Source organism: Pseudochaenichthys georgianus, chromosome 7 (assembly GCF_902827115.2).
Source record: "Pseudochaenichthys georgianus chromosome 7, fPseGeo1.2, whole genome shotgun sequence".
In the NCBI taxonomy this organism is placed as follows: domain Eukaryota; kingdom Metazoa; phylum Chordata; class Actinopteri; order Perciformes; family Channichthyidae; genus Pseudochaenichthys; species Pseudochaenichthys georgianus.
This window is the reverse complement of record NC_047509.1, coordinates 21249360-21265106: the sequence shown is the minus strand read 5'-3', so window position 1 is coordinate 21265106 and position 15747 is coordinate 21249360. Positions and strand designations below refer to the sequence as shown.

At 43.1% G+C, this 15747-nt stretch overlaps 1 long non-coding RNA gene across 1 annotated transcript; it reads right to left on the bottom strand.

Moving 5' to 3' along the window:
• Positions 1-3590: 3590 nt before the first annotated feature.
• LOC139434106 (uncharacterized) lies at positions 3591-6921 on the bottom strand. The gene is made up of 4 exons (XR_011643532.1): positions 6833-6921; positions 5391-5442; positions 4415-4454; positions 3591-3825 (listed from the first exon to the last, which is right to left on the bottom strand). It is a non-coding gene; the product is annotated as an uncharacterized lncRNA (long non-coding RNA).
• Between the last annotated feature and the right edge of the window lie 8826 nt (positions 6922-15747).

Here is a 15747-nt window from a genome sequence, read left to right as displayed (position 1 = left end):
CACATGAATGTGAGCAGAAGCTGCTCCATCAGTCCAGTGGGAATCTCTGACCATTCCCTCGTACAAGTCTCAGTTTTTATTAATCATGTTAAGTGTAATAGTGCGTATTGGCACTTTAATGCTTCTCTGTTGGCCGACAACCATTTTAAAAATGTTTTTAAATTCTTTTGGGAAGACTACCGTTTATGTAAGAGAGAGTACAATTCTCTTCAGCAGTGGTGGGAAGTAGGTAAAGTGAAGATCAAGCAGCTTTGCCTGCAGTACACTTTCAATGTCACAAAGGACATGGCTAGATCTCTGAGAGCTCTGGAGAGAGAAGTGGTGGAGCTGCAGGGATTGGCAGACTCCACAGGAGAGCGAGAACATGTTGACGTTTTCAAAAGTAAAAGCTCAGCTCTGTCTGACCTGCTGGGGTTTTCTGCTCAGGGTGCTCTGGTCAGATCCCGTTTTCAGAACATCGTGAAAATGGATGCTCCCTCTCACTTGTTCTTTGGTCTCGAGCGTAAGAATGGTCAGAGGAGGCTGATGCACTCCCTGCGATCCAATGCTGGGCAGCTGCTTCAGGAGTCCGCCGACATTCGTCAGTGTGCTGTGGAGTTCTACAAAGAGCTCTACAGAACAGAGTTCCGGGCCGAGCCAGAGGTGGCGCAGTCGTTCTATGAGGGCCTTCCTAACGTCCCTGAGGAGGACCATGCTGAGCTGGAGGCGGAGCTCTCTGCCCAGGAGCTGCAGGAAGCCCTGCAGAGCATGCAGAGTGGGAAGGCTCCTGGCATGCCTGCAGACTTCTATAAGGCTCTCTGGCCAGTTATAGGTGACGACCTGCTGAGTGTGCTCAGAGACAGTCTAAGTAACGGGAGGTTGCCTCTGAGTTGCAGGAGAGCTGTGCTCACTCTCCTCCCTAAGAAAGGAGACCTGCAGGAGATTAAGAACTGGCGTCCTGTGTCTCTACTCTGTACCGATTACAAGCTGCTTTCCAGAGTGTTAGCGACGAGGCTGAGGAAAGTGATGGAGCATGTCGTTCACGTAGACCAGACATACTGTGTACCCAGCAGGTTGATAACTGACAACGTGACTCTAATTCGAGATGTTTTGGACCTCTCCGGTTCATTGGGCTGTGAGCTTGGTCTGATTTCTCTAGACCAAGAAAAGGCTTTTGACCGAGTTGAACACCAGTACTTGTGGCAGACGCTGGAAGCTTTTGGGTTCAGCTCTGGTCTCATAGCCAAGATCCAGGTCTTGTACAGGGACATTGAGAGTGTACTGAAGATAAACGGTAGTTTGTGTGCTCCTTTTGAAGCTCAGAGAGGAGTCCGACAGGGCTGCTCTTTGTCCGGGATGCTCTACTCCCTGGCCATAGAGCCTTTTTTACACCGGTTAAGGTCAAAGTTACAGGGTTTTTCTTTTCCTGGCTGTAGGGATGTTTTTAAATTGTCTGCTGACCTAATGGTCTTTGTTAAAAAACAAGATGACATAAATGTTTTAACTGAAATTGTGAGCAATTTTTGCAAAATCTCATCTGCTCGAGTCAACTGGGGGAAAAGTGAGGCTTTAGCAGTAGGAGAGGGCAGCATTGACCGCTTGTTGTTACCTGGGGGCCTTGGTTGGAAAAGGGCAGGGTTAAAGTACCTGGGTATTTATATTGGTGATGACACGTTTTGTTTAAAAAACTGGGACGGGATTATAGAGAAAGTGGAAGGCCGGTTAAAGAAGTGGAAGTGGATCCTTCCCAAACTTTCTTTTAAAGGGCGTATCCTTATTTTAAATAACCTTGTTTCCTCCATGCTGGCTCACCGGCTGGCGTGCACCGACCCACCCGTAAACCTGCTGTCCAAGGTGCAGGCTCTCATGGTGGACTTCTTCTGGGACCGCATGCACTGGGTCCCTCAGAGCGTCCTGTTCCTGCCAAAGGAGGAGGGGGGACATGGCCTGGTTCACCTGGCAAGCAGAGGGGCGGCCTTCAGGCTCCGGTTCGTCCAGAGGTTCCTGACTGGACCTGCTGACCTGGTCTGGAGACCCGTAGCTCGGGCCTTATTGGAGCGCTGTGGTGGGCTGGGTCTGGCTGAGTCGCTGTTCCTAATGGATCTGAAAGGATTACGCCTGAACAATCTCTCGGGGTTCTATGGAGGTCTCTTCAAGGTGTGGGGACTACTCAGAAGAGAGAGACCAGAGTGCTGTGGCTCACTGTTCTGGCTCCTCAGAGAGCCGGTGGTCCGTGGATCTCGGTTTGTGTGTGGAGTAGGGCCTTCTCTACAACAGAGACTCTGTGAGGAGAAGATCCTCACGCTGGGCCAGGTGGTGGAGGTGTGTGGGCCCCGTCTGGACAACGCTGCAGGCCTGGCCTCACGTCTGAGCCTCAGGTCAGTCCGGGTGGTCAGCCTCCTGCTGCAGAGCTGGAAGCAGCAGCTCAGCCAATCAGAGCTGGCGCTGATCGCTGCTCACTGTAACGGACTGAAGTCTCCAAATGACAATGACTCTTTTCCAGAGATGCGATGTTTTCCTGATCTCAGTTGTGAGGGTTTTTTGTTAAAGTTGGACAATGTTACTGATTTTAAGTTTAGCACCATGTCCAACAAAACATTTTATTATTTGGTGACAAAGGTGCTAAATCAGAGCAGACTCCAAGAGCGAGTGGACACCCGGTGGAGAGCCCACCTGGGCCTGACGGAGGCTCAGAGGCCTGAATGGAGAGCGCTCTACAAGCCTCCGCTGACTAAGAGGGGTGGGGACCTCCAGTGGAGGATCCTCCACGCTGCGGTAGCTGTTAATGCTTTTGTTTCAGTGATCAACCCTGCAGTGTCTGACGCCTGTCCTTTCTGTGAACAGAGGGAAACCATTTTTCATTGCTTTACGGAATGTGGTCGACTCCTTTGTCTTTTTCAGTTACTCACTCAGATGTTGTTTTTGTTTAATGTGGTTTTTTATAAGACAATGTTCATTTTGGGTTGTCGGTACAGCCAGAAGCAAAAGTGCAAAAGTCAGCTTTTGAATTTTTTGTTGGGGCAGGCTAAAATGGCCATCTACCTCAGCAGGAGGAATAAAGTTGCGGAATCTTTGGATACCGATGCAGTTTTGATTTTCAAGCGGATGGTTAAAGCAAGACTGAAAGCGGACTATGGTTATTTTTGCTTAACCAAAAATGTGGGAGAATTTGAGGCCATGTGGTGCTTTAAAAATGCTTTGTGTTCTGTGGTGAATGACGATCTTATTTTCAGTAGTTGTCTGAACTGACAATGTGTGTCAATGTGTCTGTTTGGTCATTTGATTTGTGAATAAAAGTGGTTTGAAAAATCAAAAAATCTCTCTCTCTCTCTCTCTCTCAAAAAGAGCTGGCTCTTTTAAGTGAACGACGGGAGCCGGCTCTCGCCCGCGAACGAGCCGTTTTTTTTTGCAGAGGGATCTAGATCGGCATGAAGGCACATTATGCAATCTGCAATGTGGACATTATCCCGCTTATTACACACGGCCACATTCTCAACAAAGTAACGACATGACTCCCAATATTAATTGAAATGTTTTTATGGATTTAGAAAATGATTTTATTGATTTAAAAAATAGTTTTATGTATTGATTTAAATTGACATGCATCCGCTAAGAAAAGTAGTCCGTTGTTACTGTTTCAACTAACGTAACAAAGGCAGGAACTGCTTCGATAGTGTTTTTGAGGAGCTTTTTGATTACAGATTTGAAAACATCGTTGCTTGCACAATGTGCACAAAGTAGCACAATTGCTGCAGCCTAGCAGCTGATCTCAGAGCACGCTCCCCTCTCCTGCAGGGGGGCGTGGTCAGCTGCAGCTCACAGAATCAGCCCCCTGCAAAAACAGCGCTGGAAAGAGCAAATGGAGCGAAATGAGGCATGGCATTTGATTTAATTATAATAGGTATAATATGTGGTAAACTGAAGAGCCCTTTGGGAGCCGAAAGAGCCGGCTCTTCTTGGTGAGCCGAGCCAAATGATCCGGCTCACCAAGAAGAGCCGGAATTCCCATCACGACCCGGCACTTGACTGATGTTATATCGCTTTGCATTCTGGGTTAACAGACTGGAAAGCGATAGGTCGCTTTTTCTGTCAATCAAGTAAACTCCTGAATTAAGTGGCAGGGAGGACAAGGGAGGAGGGATCAAAACCTGTTTTGTCTATTTTAACGGAGCTTGATTTTTTTTATTTTAATGAATGACTCGCGGTCTACCAGCATTGCCCCCGACGTACTGGGCACCTCTGGCTTAGATAGAAAGGCAGGGTACACGTCTAGCCCACAACAATATAATAATGTATGCTGAGATTTCTCTATAATTAATATAATTGTTTTGATTTATTGCTGCAACGTTTTGTTTACTAATTGATTAGTCAATCAAAAAATTAGAACAATAATATTTGCCAAATGTTATGATAATGAAAAATGACCAGAACTTACAGGTCCACTCCATCGAAGGTTTTCGATCTGCTTGGCAAATCTGAAAATCAAGAACGACAAACCAATAAAAACAATCAAACATCACGTATACAGCAATTTAGAAACTACAGTGTTGTATTTACCTGATTTAGAATGCAAAACTTGTATTATGAAATAAGTGAAAGTGAGAAGAGGACTAAATTGCATCCATGCTATTGTTGTGATCAAATTCTAGTGATGTTAAAGGGCCCATGTCATGGCCATTTCCACAGATCATAATTCCATTGTTGAGGTATACTAAAATAGATTTATATTGTGCAATGTTCCAAAATCACATTGGTTTCTATACAGCATCTCTGTATACTACGTGTATTCACTGAATTTCACTCTGTCCTAAACGCCTTGTTGGAGCTCCCCCCCCTCCCTGTGAGCCCAGTGTGCTCTGATTGGTCGGGACGTTGAGAAGCTCCCAGCTGCAGTCTGAGCTGCAGTGTGCGCTCCGTGGCGGTGTGGTTTTCTGATTGGCGATACACACCTAAACACAGCCAAACTCATCCTGAGCACACACAAACACTCACAGCCGAAGTAAAAACAATAAGTGTGGCTTGATATTGAGTAAGAAAAAGGTTGATAAACGCTGTGAGATTCCAACTCGTCTGTCAGCGCTCACAGAGCTCTATGCACGTCAAGGCTCTGGGTGGGGCAACTGGGTGTTCACACGTCATAACGGCCAGGAAGAAAAAATTGGAAAATTAGAAATCTCCAACGAGGCGTTTTGGGGAGGTATTTTCTGTGTTAGAGCTTTACTCGCTACAGGGTGTACTTTAAGGGTTTGTGACTCTGCAGACAGTTTACATGCAGAAAAACCTTCATAACACAAGGGGACGGGTAAGAACCGGAAAAGCATGACATGGGCCTTTAACATAAAGCTCTTACGCAGCTGCTTATAGAACAAATACAAACGATCAGAGAGGAATTGTGTAGTGTGTAAAAATACCTTTTACTGCTGTGATCATGGAATGTGTGGAGTTGCCATCATCTGTTAAAGCCTGAATGGGGAAGAATAAAACATTTGTAAGCAGATATTTCTAACAAAAACAGACATTTAATCGATTATAGCAAAGATTGCAAACATGACAAATCATCACCACATTTTTTTAATATGGCATAGCCTTTAAATCACAAAGACCTGGATATTACAACCATCAAATCCATATTATTCAACTGAGTATGCCAGCCAACATCTTCACTATTATAACAGATTATGGTTACATTGAATGTAAACACTATACTCTTTTTAAATGTAGACTAATATCAGTTAGCTTTTAAACTATGCTAATTTAAATCAAGTTTCACCAAATGCACTTTAAACATATGCAGGAGTGAAACAACCATTTCAGTTGGTATCTCCATATGATTATTGTAAAATAAACTATTAAAAGGTAATAGACTACTATTACTGTGTAATACATGATTCAACTGTCACACATTGTTTGGGATTTTTTGTTTTTGTTTACAATTTCAGGATTTATTTGAAAATTGAAATCCATTAATCTGATGCACTTTGAGAGCAACATAAATAGGATATAAATAGTGTGTGCTCATGTAACAATTGTGTGCATATGTAAACAATTAAAATAGAAAGAAACTGATTGTAAAATTATCAACAGTGACTTCAGACGGCAAGAACGTTACATCTACACCTCACGTTGGAACCTGACGACCCCCGCCACTCCCCGTTGCAGCGAATTGTAACGCCCACAGACATAGCCAAAAGAGCGAGTCGCGGTGATGCCCGGTATATGGCCAAGCCAGCTTCGCGGAGCTTGAGGTTGCACCCGCAGTCTCCACCCAGGCACGGCCGCCCGTAGCGGGAGGGTCTCTCCGCCAGCGCCGCAGTGACGGCTTGCAGCACCGCGGAGCTGGCGGAGGGACCCGCAGTCTGCACCCAGGAACGGCCGCCCCTAGTGGGAGAGTCCCTCCTCAAGCTCCCGATCCCGCACCGCAACCCACTTGGAGTATATACTGATTGGCGCTCACACGTTGTGAAGTGTAACTTTATACTTTGTTGTAGGCTAATATATATAAAACTGAACACAGCCACAAGTCACGGCATTAGGCTAAAACACTGACATTAATAATGAAGTTACTCACGTGCTAGTCTTTGTTCAATGCTTTCTAAACAGAACCTCAACTCATACAAAAACGTTTATGCAGATAAATCAAGTCAGCCCTTGTCTATCTCCGTATATTAAATGTTGAAACTCTTAAGACTATCTCCTGGGCCAAGCTGCGACACGATTTCGCCACATTATGTCTGCAATAGTTAAGATAGCATTAGCTAACGTTAGCTAATGTTATCTTAACTAGCAAGCATATAAACCTTGAGATGAAATACAACAAGACAGCAAAACGGTTGGGATGTTAATATGTACTCACCAAAGCAGTGTGCAAAGCACAAGATTCACTGTAGTGCGACAATGACCATAGCGGCTAGCCATTGAGGAAACGTCCATCTGCTGCAGGGCATGTTCGGAAATCTTCCAGAAAGTTCCAGAACGTAACTTTGAGCGCCAAGTGGTCAAGGAGTGATCTGCGCATGTCATAATGTTCCCCATTTCCACTAACTTAGTTTTTCTAAATTAGCTGACATCAATTACATTGAGTTAGTTAGGTTTTTCGACCCCGCATTACAGCTTAATTATTTAAACTGAGTGTTGTTAACAAGTTAATAAAACATAAGTAAGGCTTACTTATTCATTCTTATTTAACACGATGTTAGGTTTTACAGTGTGGAAAATGCCATTTAATACTTTTTAATAGCCTTAATTTTCGCTAAATTGATTTATCAACTTTTAATACTTTAAGACCCCGCGGACACCCTGTGCTTGTTACAACTTGTATTCGCCGTACTCGCCATGAACTGTTATTGCTCAGGTTCATCTAGCCCCCCTCCAATATAAGCGTGACGTATTTGGTTCTTTGATCTTGCCGGGTTGCCGAGTGGGGCCTGCTGGAGTCAGACTCCAGCAAAGGTCAATTGTGTCTAGAGTGCGCCATCTAGTGGGATCAACTGAAATGCCGGGTATTGCAGGAAAAAGGCAAAAATGAATGCGGTCTTTACTATAATTTGGACAATTTTGTACCAATATTCGGCGGACCGGATTCAAAAGCCCAACGGGCCGTATATGGCCCGCAGGCCTTAGTTTGCCCATGCCTGGCATAGACCCATCTTCCCCCCACTGCCTTTTTACCTGGTGGCAACTGGGTGAGGTGGAAGGTCTCGTTCTCCTCCAGAGATCGCATCTCCTCGTCCATGGCATTCTTCCACTGCCTTGACTTTTCTGACACTATGGCATCATTGTAGGTTTGAGGGATATCACAGACTGCTCTGTAGCAAAAGTCCATGCATGTTTGTGCTTTGTCCTCTGCATCCTCAGTCTCAAAATATTGTAGATGAGTTGGTCTCCTTTTGTTTCTCTGTGGATACCTTTTGGTTACAGTCTCTGTGGCTTTACTCGGCTGTGTACATTCAGTCTCTTCAAGTAAAGTCTCAGGCACACACATCTGAATACCATGACTTGATACTTTTTCTACATTTATATCATTGCCTATGGCCCTGGAATGTGCATCCTCATGACCACATTCTATGTGTGATTCAAATGTTTGTGTTTCCTTTTATTTTGCGCTTTTGGTTGTGAATTTCACCAACCTGTGCTTTTGCACCCTATCTGTTTCTGGGTAATACACCAAATAAGCTGGGCTGTTTTTATCATAGCCAATGAAAACCCCTTGCTCACATCTAGAGTCTAGCTTCCCTTGTTCTTGTTGGTAAGCAAAACATGTTGTACAAAATGTTTGCAGTTTGGATACATTTGGTTCTTTGCCTGTGAACAACTCGTATTGGCGTTTTCTTTGTGCGCCTGCTGTAGCACCTGTTTCTTACAAAAGCTGTAGTCTGCATAACGTAGTTCCATAGCTTGTCTGGTAACCCACTCTCTATCAACAAGCATCTGCTCATATCATAGAGAGTTCGCCAGCTTCTCTCTGCTGTACCATTTTGGTGTGGTGAATAGGGTGCAGACATTTCATGTCTAATCCTATTTTTAGTTAAGAGTGCCTGAAAGTCTCGGCTTGTAAACTCAGTGCCGTTGTCTGAACGAATACACTTGACTTCTCCATAAGGTGCTATGTCTGCCAAGAACCTTTCTTGCACTGTATCACTTTTTGACTTCAGAAAATATACCACCACGGTGCCTGAATAGTCATCTGTAAATGACTGTGCATATCTGTGGCCTTCTCTGTTCAGTGTTGACATGGGACCAGTTAAATCAGTACTAGCTCTAAGGGTTTCTCAGCCTTTCTGTCTGGCTCCCTATTTCTAATTTTCCTTGTGTACACACATAACTGAGTAGGCTTAACTGCTGTTCCTTTTATCTCCATGCCTGTCACTACACTTTGTCATTTCTGTACATCTTCATAGTTGCAATGACCCAAAATGTCATGCCAAGTTTGCATATCATGACACCCTTTACATTTTTCGACATTTTCTTTAACAATTGGCAAGTAATACAAATGTCCACTCTTGTGGAGGTCAAACCTGCTACTGTCCTGACTCCTTGGTAACCATGTGGCTTTCTCCTTTCTTGAAGGTGATTGTCGCTCCTCCATTTGCCGCTCTTGCCACAGAGAAGATGTCATGTGGGTATGAAGGTATGTACAGTGCATCCCGTAGCTGTGCGCTGTGTTGTCGTCCAGTGTTGTCTAGCAGATACACAATCGCTGTTCCTCTGCGTTGTGCTATTCCGCTGCATTTGGTCCCATCAGCTAACTCCACTGAATGTGTCCCTGAATGTGTCCCTGAAAGGAATGAGTCATCAAAGCTGTCAAACTTTTCAATATCGTTCACGATGTGGGATGTTGCTCCAGCATCCACCATGATGCCTCTCATCTCTACGCTGTCTGGAGGTCTCCCGCTCTTCGTGTGCTTTGCCTTGAAGAATTGGTCTTGTTCGCTGTTTTCCTCCTCTTTCACTTTTCTGACACCATCTTGTCCCCCTTTTTTTTTCTTGCACATTGATTCTTCGTATGTTATTTTTGCAGTAACCACACCACACTTTTCTGTAACATGTTCTTGCCTTATGCCCTCTTATTCCACATTTGTAGCATATAACGTTAGCATCTTCTTCTTTTCTATTGTTAGCAGACATCCTGCCGGGGGCTCTGCCTTGTCTAACATTAGTTTTCATCACGTTCTCTGTGGTTTCTTTTATCTTAAATGTGTCTGCCTCTTCCTATACACGCAGTCTCCTTTTAAAGTCTATGAATGTAAAGTTATCTTCATTCTGCGCAGAGATGGGGTCGTTACTAAAAAAAAGTAATATATTACATATTACATATTGCTTTTTAAAAAAGTAATATATTACACTACTGCGTTACTCTCTACATAAAGTAACTCGTTACTTTACTCGCAGGGCCGGCCCGCCCCTCCCTGCAGGCAGATCACGCAGACTGCTAAAGTTTCAAATGTTCTCTTTAGTTCAGTTTCCATTGTCGCATAAGACTGATCCAGATCCTGAATGTTTTCCTATCTGACCATGGCTGTCGTCTGTCTCCTGCTATCGGTATATTTTGCGCAGTCTATCTCTGCTCACGCTGTTGCGTCGGCGTGTTCTCCTGCGTGTTGGCCATGTGTTGCACTGGAACCAGACACCGCAAAGACTTCAGCCGAGCACGTGCGAACTGCGCATGCGTGAGTGGCAATAACTCTCCTTACCAGCAGGCGGCGGTAGTGTGTATTCGTCATTCAAAACAGGCAACAACCGGAAAACAGAGAAGAAGAACAGACTGCGTGATATAAACAAACAACAAATAGCTGTGCGTTAGCTTCACATTAGCATGTGTTATTTGCAGGTGTTTGTTGAGGTTTGATTATGACTGATTTTAGTAAGTAACGAAGTAACCAACACACTCTCACTCCCTAAGCGTCCAATAGCGACGTTTGGTCAGTGTCCGTGGCGTCCAATTGTGACGCTCCTAGGCCCCTTCAGCGTCATAAAGGGACGCAAATAGCTTTCAACTGATTGCAATGTATTCCCATCTGCGTCGGGATTTGACGCTCATAGAAGCACGGCATTCGTTTATGTCGGCTGCCCTTAAAGGTAATGTGAGCGTCCATTCCCAGGAGTAAAGGATGGCAGAAGACACTACACTACCCAGAATCCCCAGCTATCGTTTGGACTACACCATGTGCTCTTGACAAACCCCGTGATAGTCCTCAAGCTCTGTGATTGGAGAGTGTGCTCCGAGGGTTAAGCCGATTCTCGAACAGCACTTGAAATGGGATGGAACCACGGCAGACTGTCCAAAACTGGATTTGAACGGGTCCACCGCGTCCCCCCTCCCCCACCCCGTCCCCAGAACTACACATGCTGGCTATTCTGTTTCGCAACATGTTCTCTATGGCACGTCTCTACTGGGAGTTGTAGTTTTAAAAGACGTTTTCGTATTTCCCATAATAAGAAGTTGCCAGTATTAAACTGTGTACATCCCTGGAGGTTTAGGGGACAGGAAACACTCACATTTAAAACATATAATTAATAAATGGTGCACATTATGGGCAGTATTAATATATATACCCACATGCCAGCTAAGGTCAGAAGAGCTTTATTTAACAGCTGGTCTTATGTGTGTGACCCCTGTGATAACATTACATTAATTGATAAGCCTGAAACATGCACTTGTCAAGGTTCAGAGGCACATTTTGCAAATATGGCAGTAGCCATCGATCAGCTTAAGATAAGATATACTTTATTGATCCAAAGTTGGAACATTTGCGTTACATCAGCATGTGTAACAGTTAAATATGCAGTTGTGTTTATTTGAAAATCATTTAGTATAATCACACAAATTCTGTGTTTTATATTCAACAATTCTGTGTTCTTTATTTATTTATTGTTCAATACCTGACAAGGCCGGAGATGAAATATCTACATACATCTCATAAGAGTATAATACATTATGTATAATATCAGTTAAAATAAGTGCTTCAACATAGTTAACATTGCTGGAGGTATGCACAAATATTGATAGATGTCTTGTAATGCACTATTGAGGAACCTGCAACCCAAGTTTTTCATTCAGTGCAGAACTACACCATAGTTGTGTAGGCCTATATGATATGTCAATAAACCTTAGAAAATCTTGAAATCTTGAAAGGGATGTGCATAATAGTCATTACATACAGTCTTTAATTAACAATTAGTAGAGAATAACGAGTAATGAATATACTTTATAGGGATCTTATTAATATCTAATAATAAAAATATTGAAATTCAATAACATGCTTTAACCACCAGGTGTCCCTTTATATCAGCTGTGCACCTTTATGGTGTAAATACAGCCTATCTACCAATTGGATCAAATATAAAAGTGAGCCGAATTAGTGTTGATACTGCAAGGAGACGTATTGTGTGAAAAGAAATGTAAGATGTTGTTTAATGGCTGATATATTTATGATCCACGTCACGTTTTCAGTTCCTCATGTTTGTCTTCTCATCAGGGCTCTATAAATACAGAACTACGGCAGATATGTAATATGTAATGCAGCCGAACCGTGTATTACAATGCCGTTATGTGATGACTTTCAAAGAGAAAAGCAAGCACACTCGGAATAAGGTATTATTATTATTTTGGTCTGTTTCCGGTATTTGTTAATGACGATGTGCTGTGAGATGTGAGCCTGGAATTGCACAGGGGGGAAATAACGTAGGCTATCTTTAGATGCGGATTTTGTTAAACTAATATGTTTGCGCTGTGGACCAACACTATACATTGACGGGGAAGGGGGTAGCAATAAAGATAACACCATTAAACAGTTACACAACATAACAGAAATAATATCGATAGCAGCGTCCCTAGCAACCACCTTGGTAACAATGAAAACGTCGCGATTTCCTGAAGTAATCTTCGTAATAACTAGCAAACTAAAGATCATGTACATCCACTGCACACATAATCTGAAATAACAACTCATATTTCTCGCATCAAATGACATCAAAACGCATTTTAATGGCCAAACTAACTTTAAAATAGGCATTTTACACCCAGAATAAAACGAAGTTCGGCCATGTTTTATTTTTCTGCAGGGAGAAATTTGAAGATCACGTGACATAGACGCCAGCCATCGGAATGAATGGTGAAAAAAACGGGGTTTGTCAAACAGAGCACATGGTGTAGGCCAAATGATAGCTGGGGATTCTGGGTAGTGTAGTGTCTTCTGCCATCCTTTACTCAGAAAACATATTTGTTTCTCCGAATCGAAGGGGAAAAATACAAAAGCATTGCACACAATTTAAACCAATCAATGTTGGGGTGGTATCTGGAGCATTCGACCAATCACAAACATGGAGAAGCGTACTGACAGCGCAGCGTCATACTTCCTGAATGAAAAGTGAACTTTAATACTAGTCAAAAATGAAGAAGTTAAACTTTAAACATCCATGACTTAAACACTTTATCCAGGATAAAAGCCACATAGCTGCACCTGCAAGGTGAATACAGCTGGTAAAAGAAAAAGTGTTTGAATGCGTACATTAACAGGTTTATGATATCACTGCCCCGTCTAAAACACGATCTGACTTCAATTACATTTGTCTCGAGTGTTTCGTCAACTTATGTGTTGCTTAAAATAATACTTCTGCATACAGTATGTGACACTGTGAGTGTTGCACGGCCAGATACGGCTCAGCTGACTCAGATAAGGAGATATATGATACATTATGAAGTGATATGCCGCGGACTGTACTTAATGTACTCTGATCCGGTTACTTATGTTGTGGCCGATATTTAAGTAAGCTTTCTTAATGCTAATGTTATAATAGTCAGATTTTCTGTATTTCCTTTCTCCTGTAATATGACTTGATCGCTTTAAACTCCGCACACTGAGCTCTGATTGGTCAGCAGGCGGTGCTTTCACTGAGTTGAGCTCTTAGCCTGCAACCTAACCTGGGGGGTATACTACGAAGCAGGATTTTCGCTTAGCCGGCTAAATTCAGGGGAAACTCCGGCTTTCCGGTCCTACGAACCAGGATGAGTCTGCTAGGAGCAGTGGTGTAGTCTACGGGATACGCTGGTATACGCCGTATACCCACTAGAAAATGCCAGTGATTTCCGTATACCCTCTTAAAAATTAGCGATGATACGTAACAACATCATTTTGTGACTGCGCTTTCACGCTTTCGCCTCTTCTGTGTTAATACTTTTGGACGTCTGGGGCTTCCGTCGCCTGTGGCCTGTTGCTAAGCAACAGCAACACACTTTGTTCGGCTCTGACAAACCCCACGTTTCTCTAACGTTATCAGAATTTGATCCGTCCACCATTCAGGTTCGCGGAGCGCTAAACAGGAAGCAAACATGAAAGGAAAACAGACGACAATATTTCAATGTTTTCCGAAGTGTTCCCCTATTCTTTCACACACACATACGGGTATTGGGCCGAGGGCGACACCGTACTTCCGGTATCCGTCGTTTTACGCGAGGTGCAAGCAGCCGTACACCGTCTAGGTGTTGCTAAGCTTCCTGTACTGAATATCATAGTCTATTGCCTTAATCAATATCTAGTCAACTCTAAAATACCACATATATGCAATGGCATGATAATATTATTGTGACAAGTGGGGTATTCACCTGGTGATTCCAGAAATTATAGATGCAGCCAAAATTGACGAAGGCCACTGTCGTTTTTCCATACATCTGCAGGCAGTCTGTAAGGGCAATCCGACAACCCACACAGTTCTAGTTTACGTTGGTAACGACCTAAAGCACACCCCTCAAGTCCAGAGATGTAATCCGAAGACATGCAGCGATTTCTTCGGTCGTTAATTCAGAAAAAAAACCTAGTGCGCTCTGCCTGGCTACGTTAGCTAGCTGTTTATATTTGCACTTCCAGGATATTTGCACCTCCAGGAAAATGGCGTATTTATATATATATATGGCGCGTGTTGCATTGTGGGTAGCTCGTGACGTCACTGTGTGTGAAAGAATTACCACTACAGAAGAAGAGCCAGGTCAGGCGGCTGTCCTAAAGGTGACAGAGAACGAGCCCGGCGCTACCGCAAATTTACCGGTAAGTGAAATCAGCATGGTTATCATTAACGTAACTGTAGCCGTTAGTGTGGTGGATCAATGGAAGAGAAAGGGAGCGAGATACTGCGTGTGTGTGTGTGTGCGTGTAGCTGTGTGTGTGTGTGTAGCTTTGTGTGTGTGTATGTGCAGTCATAAACAGAATACAATGTTTATATTATCTCCTTGTTTCGGACACAGATGAGAGCTCCTGGCCAGCCTTGTGGACTGAAAGTCAGGCTATGGAATTTAAGAACAGGCATCCTTGGTTAGAGTGGAGGGAAAGAAAGTTAGGTAAATGTCAGCACACATGCAAAGGAAAGCTGATCTAAACAACAGAAATTCATAAAGTCAATGACTATGCAAATGAGAGTTAATTCATGGTCATGTTAAAAGTGCATTTAAAACATTTGCACCATTACATTACTATATGTTAGTTATCAGTAGTTGTCAAATAATTAGCTATTGAAAAGTGGAACATTTTTCTCCTTTTATCTGATTTTCATGCATTTGTTAGCCATGATCTAAATATTGTAAGCAGTTTATTAAATACTTTTGAGTAAATCTTGGCTCTTTTCTGCAGATGTTATTGGTAAAAAAGTGTATTATGCTAATTAGTCATGGTTTTGTTTATTTCCAGGTTGTGCTCTTTGCAGCGCTACAAAATCAACCGGTGTCCTCACAGAACAACGAGTGTCTATGTCTGAGGAGTGGGTGCACTTTAAGATCCAGTCCTCAGATTCAAGTAGATCAACATCTCTGGCCTCTTTGAGAAACAAGATTAGACAACATGAGATGTCCAGAGCACACAAAATAGCCCAGGAGCTCACGGAGAAGGGTGGACAGGATTTAGTTGGAAATTGTGTCTGTGTCAGAGACTGTGTTTGCAGAGACAGATTCTGTATTCAGAACAGCATACTAGCTTGCGAAGATGAACCAACCTTTTACTGACCATGATAGTCTCATTGAGCTTCAGGAATAAAATGGTGCCAACATGGGCACTAGTCTGCACTCAAGGAGTTCCACAAAAATTGTAAAACACATAGCAAAAGAGATGCAGACAAAAATATTTCACAGTATTGTGACGTATTCAAGCAAGTTGTCTGTTCTCATTGACGAGGCTACATCTGCAGGGCTTGTGGACTAACACAGTGAACCCAGTATGGACATGTTGAGTGCTTTTTAAACCCTCATTTATTGAGGTGAAGCTTATTTGTTAATTTGTTTCTTGT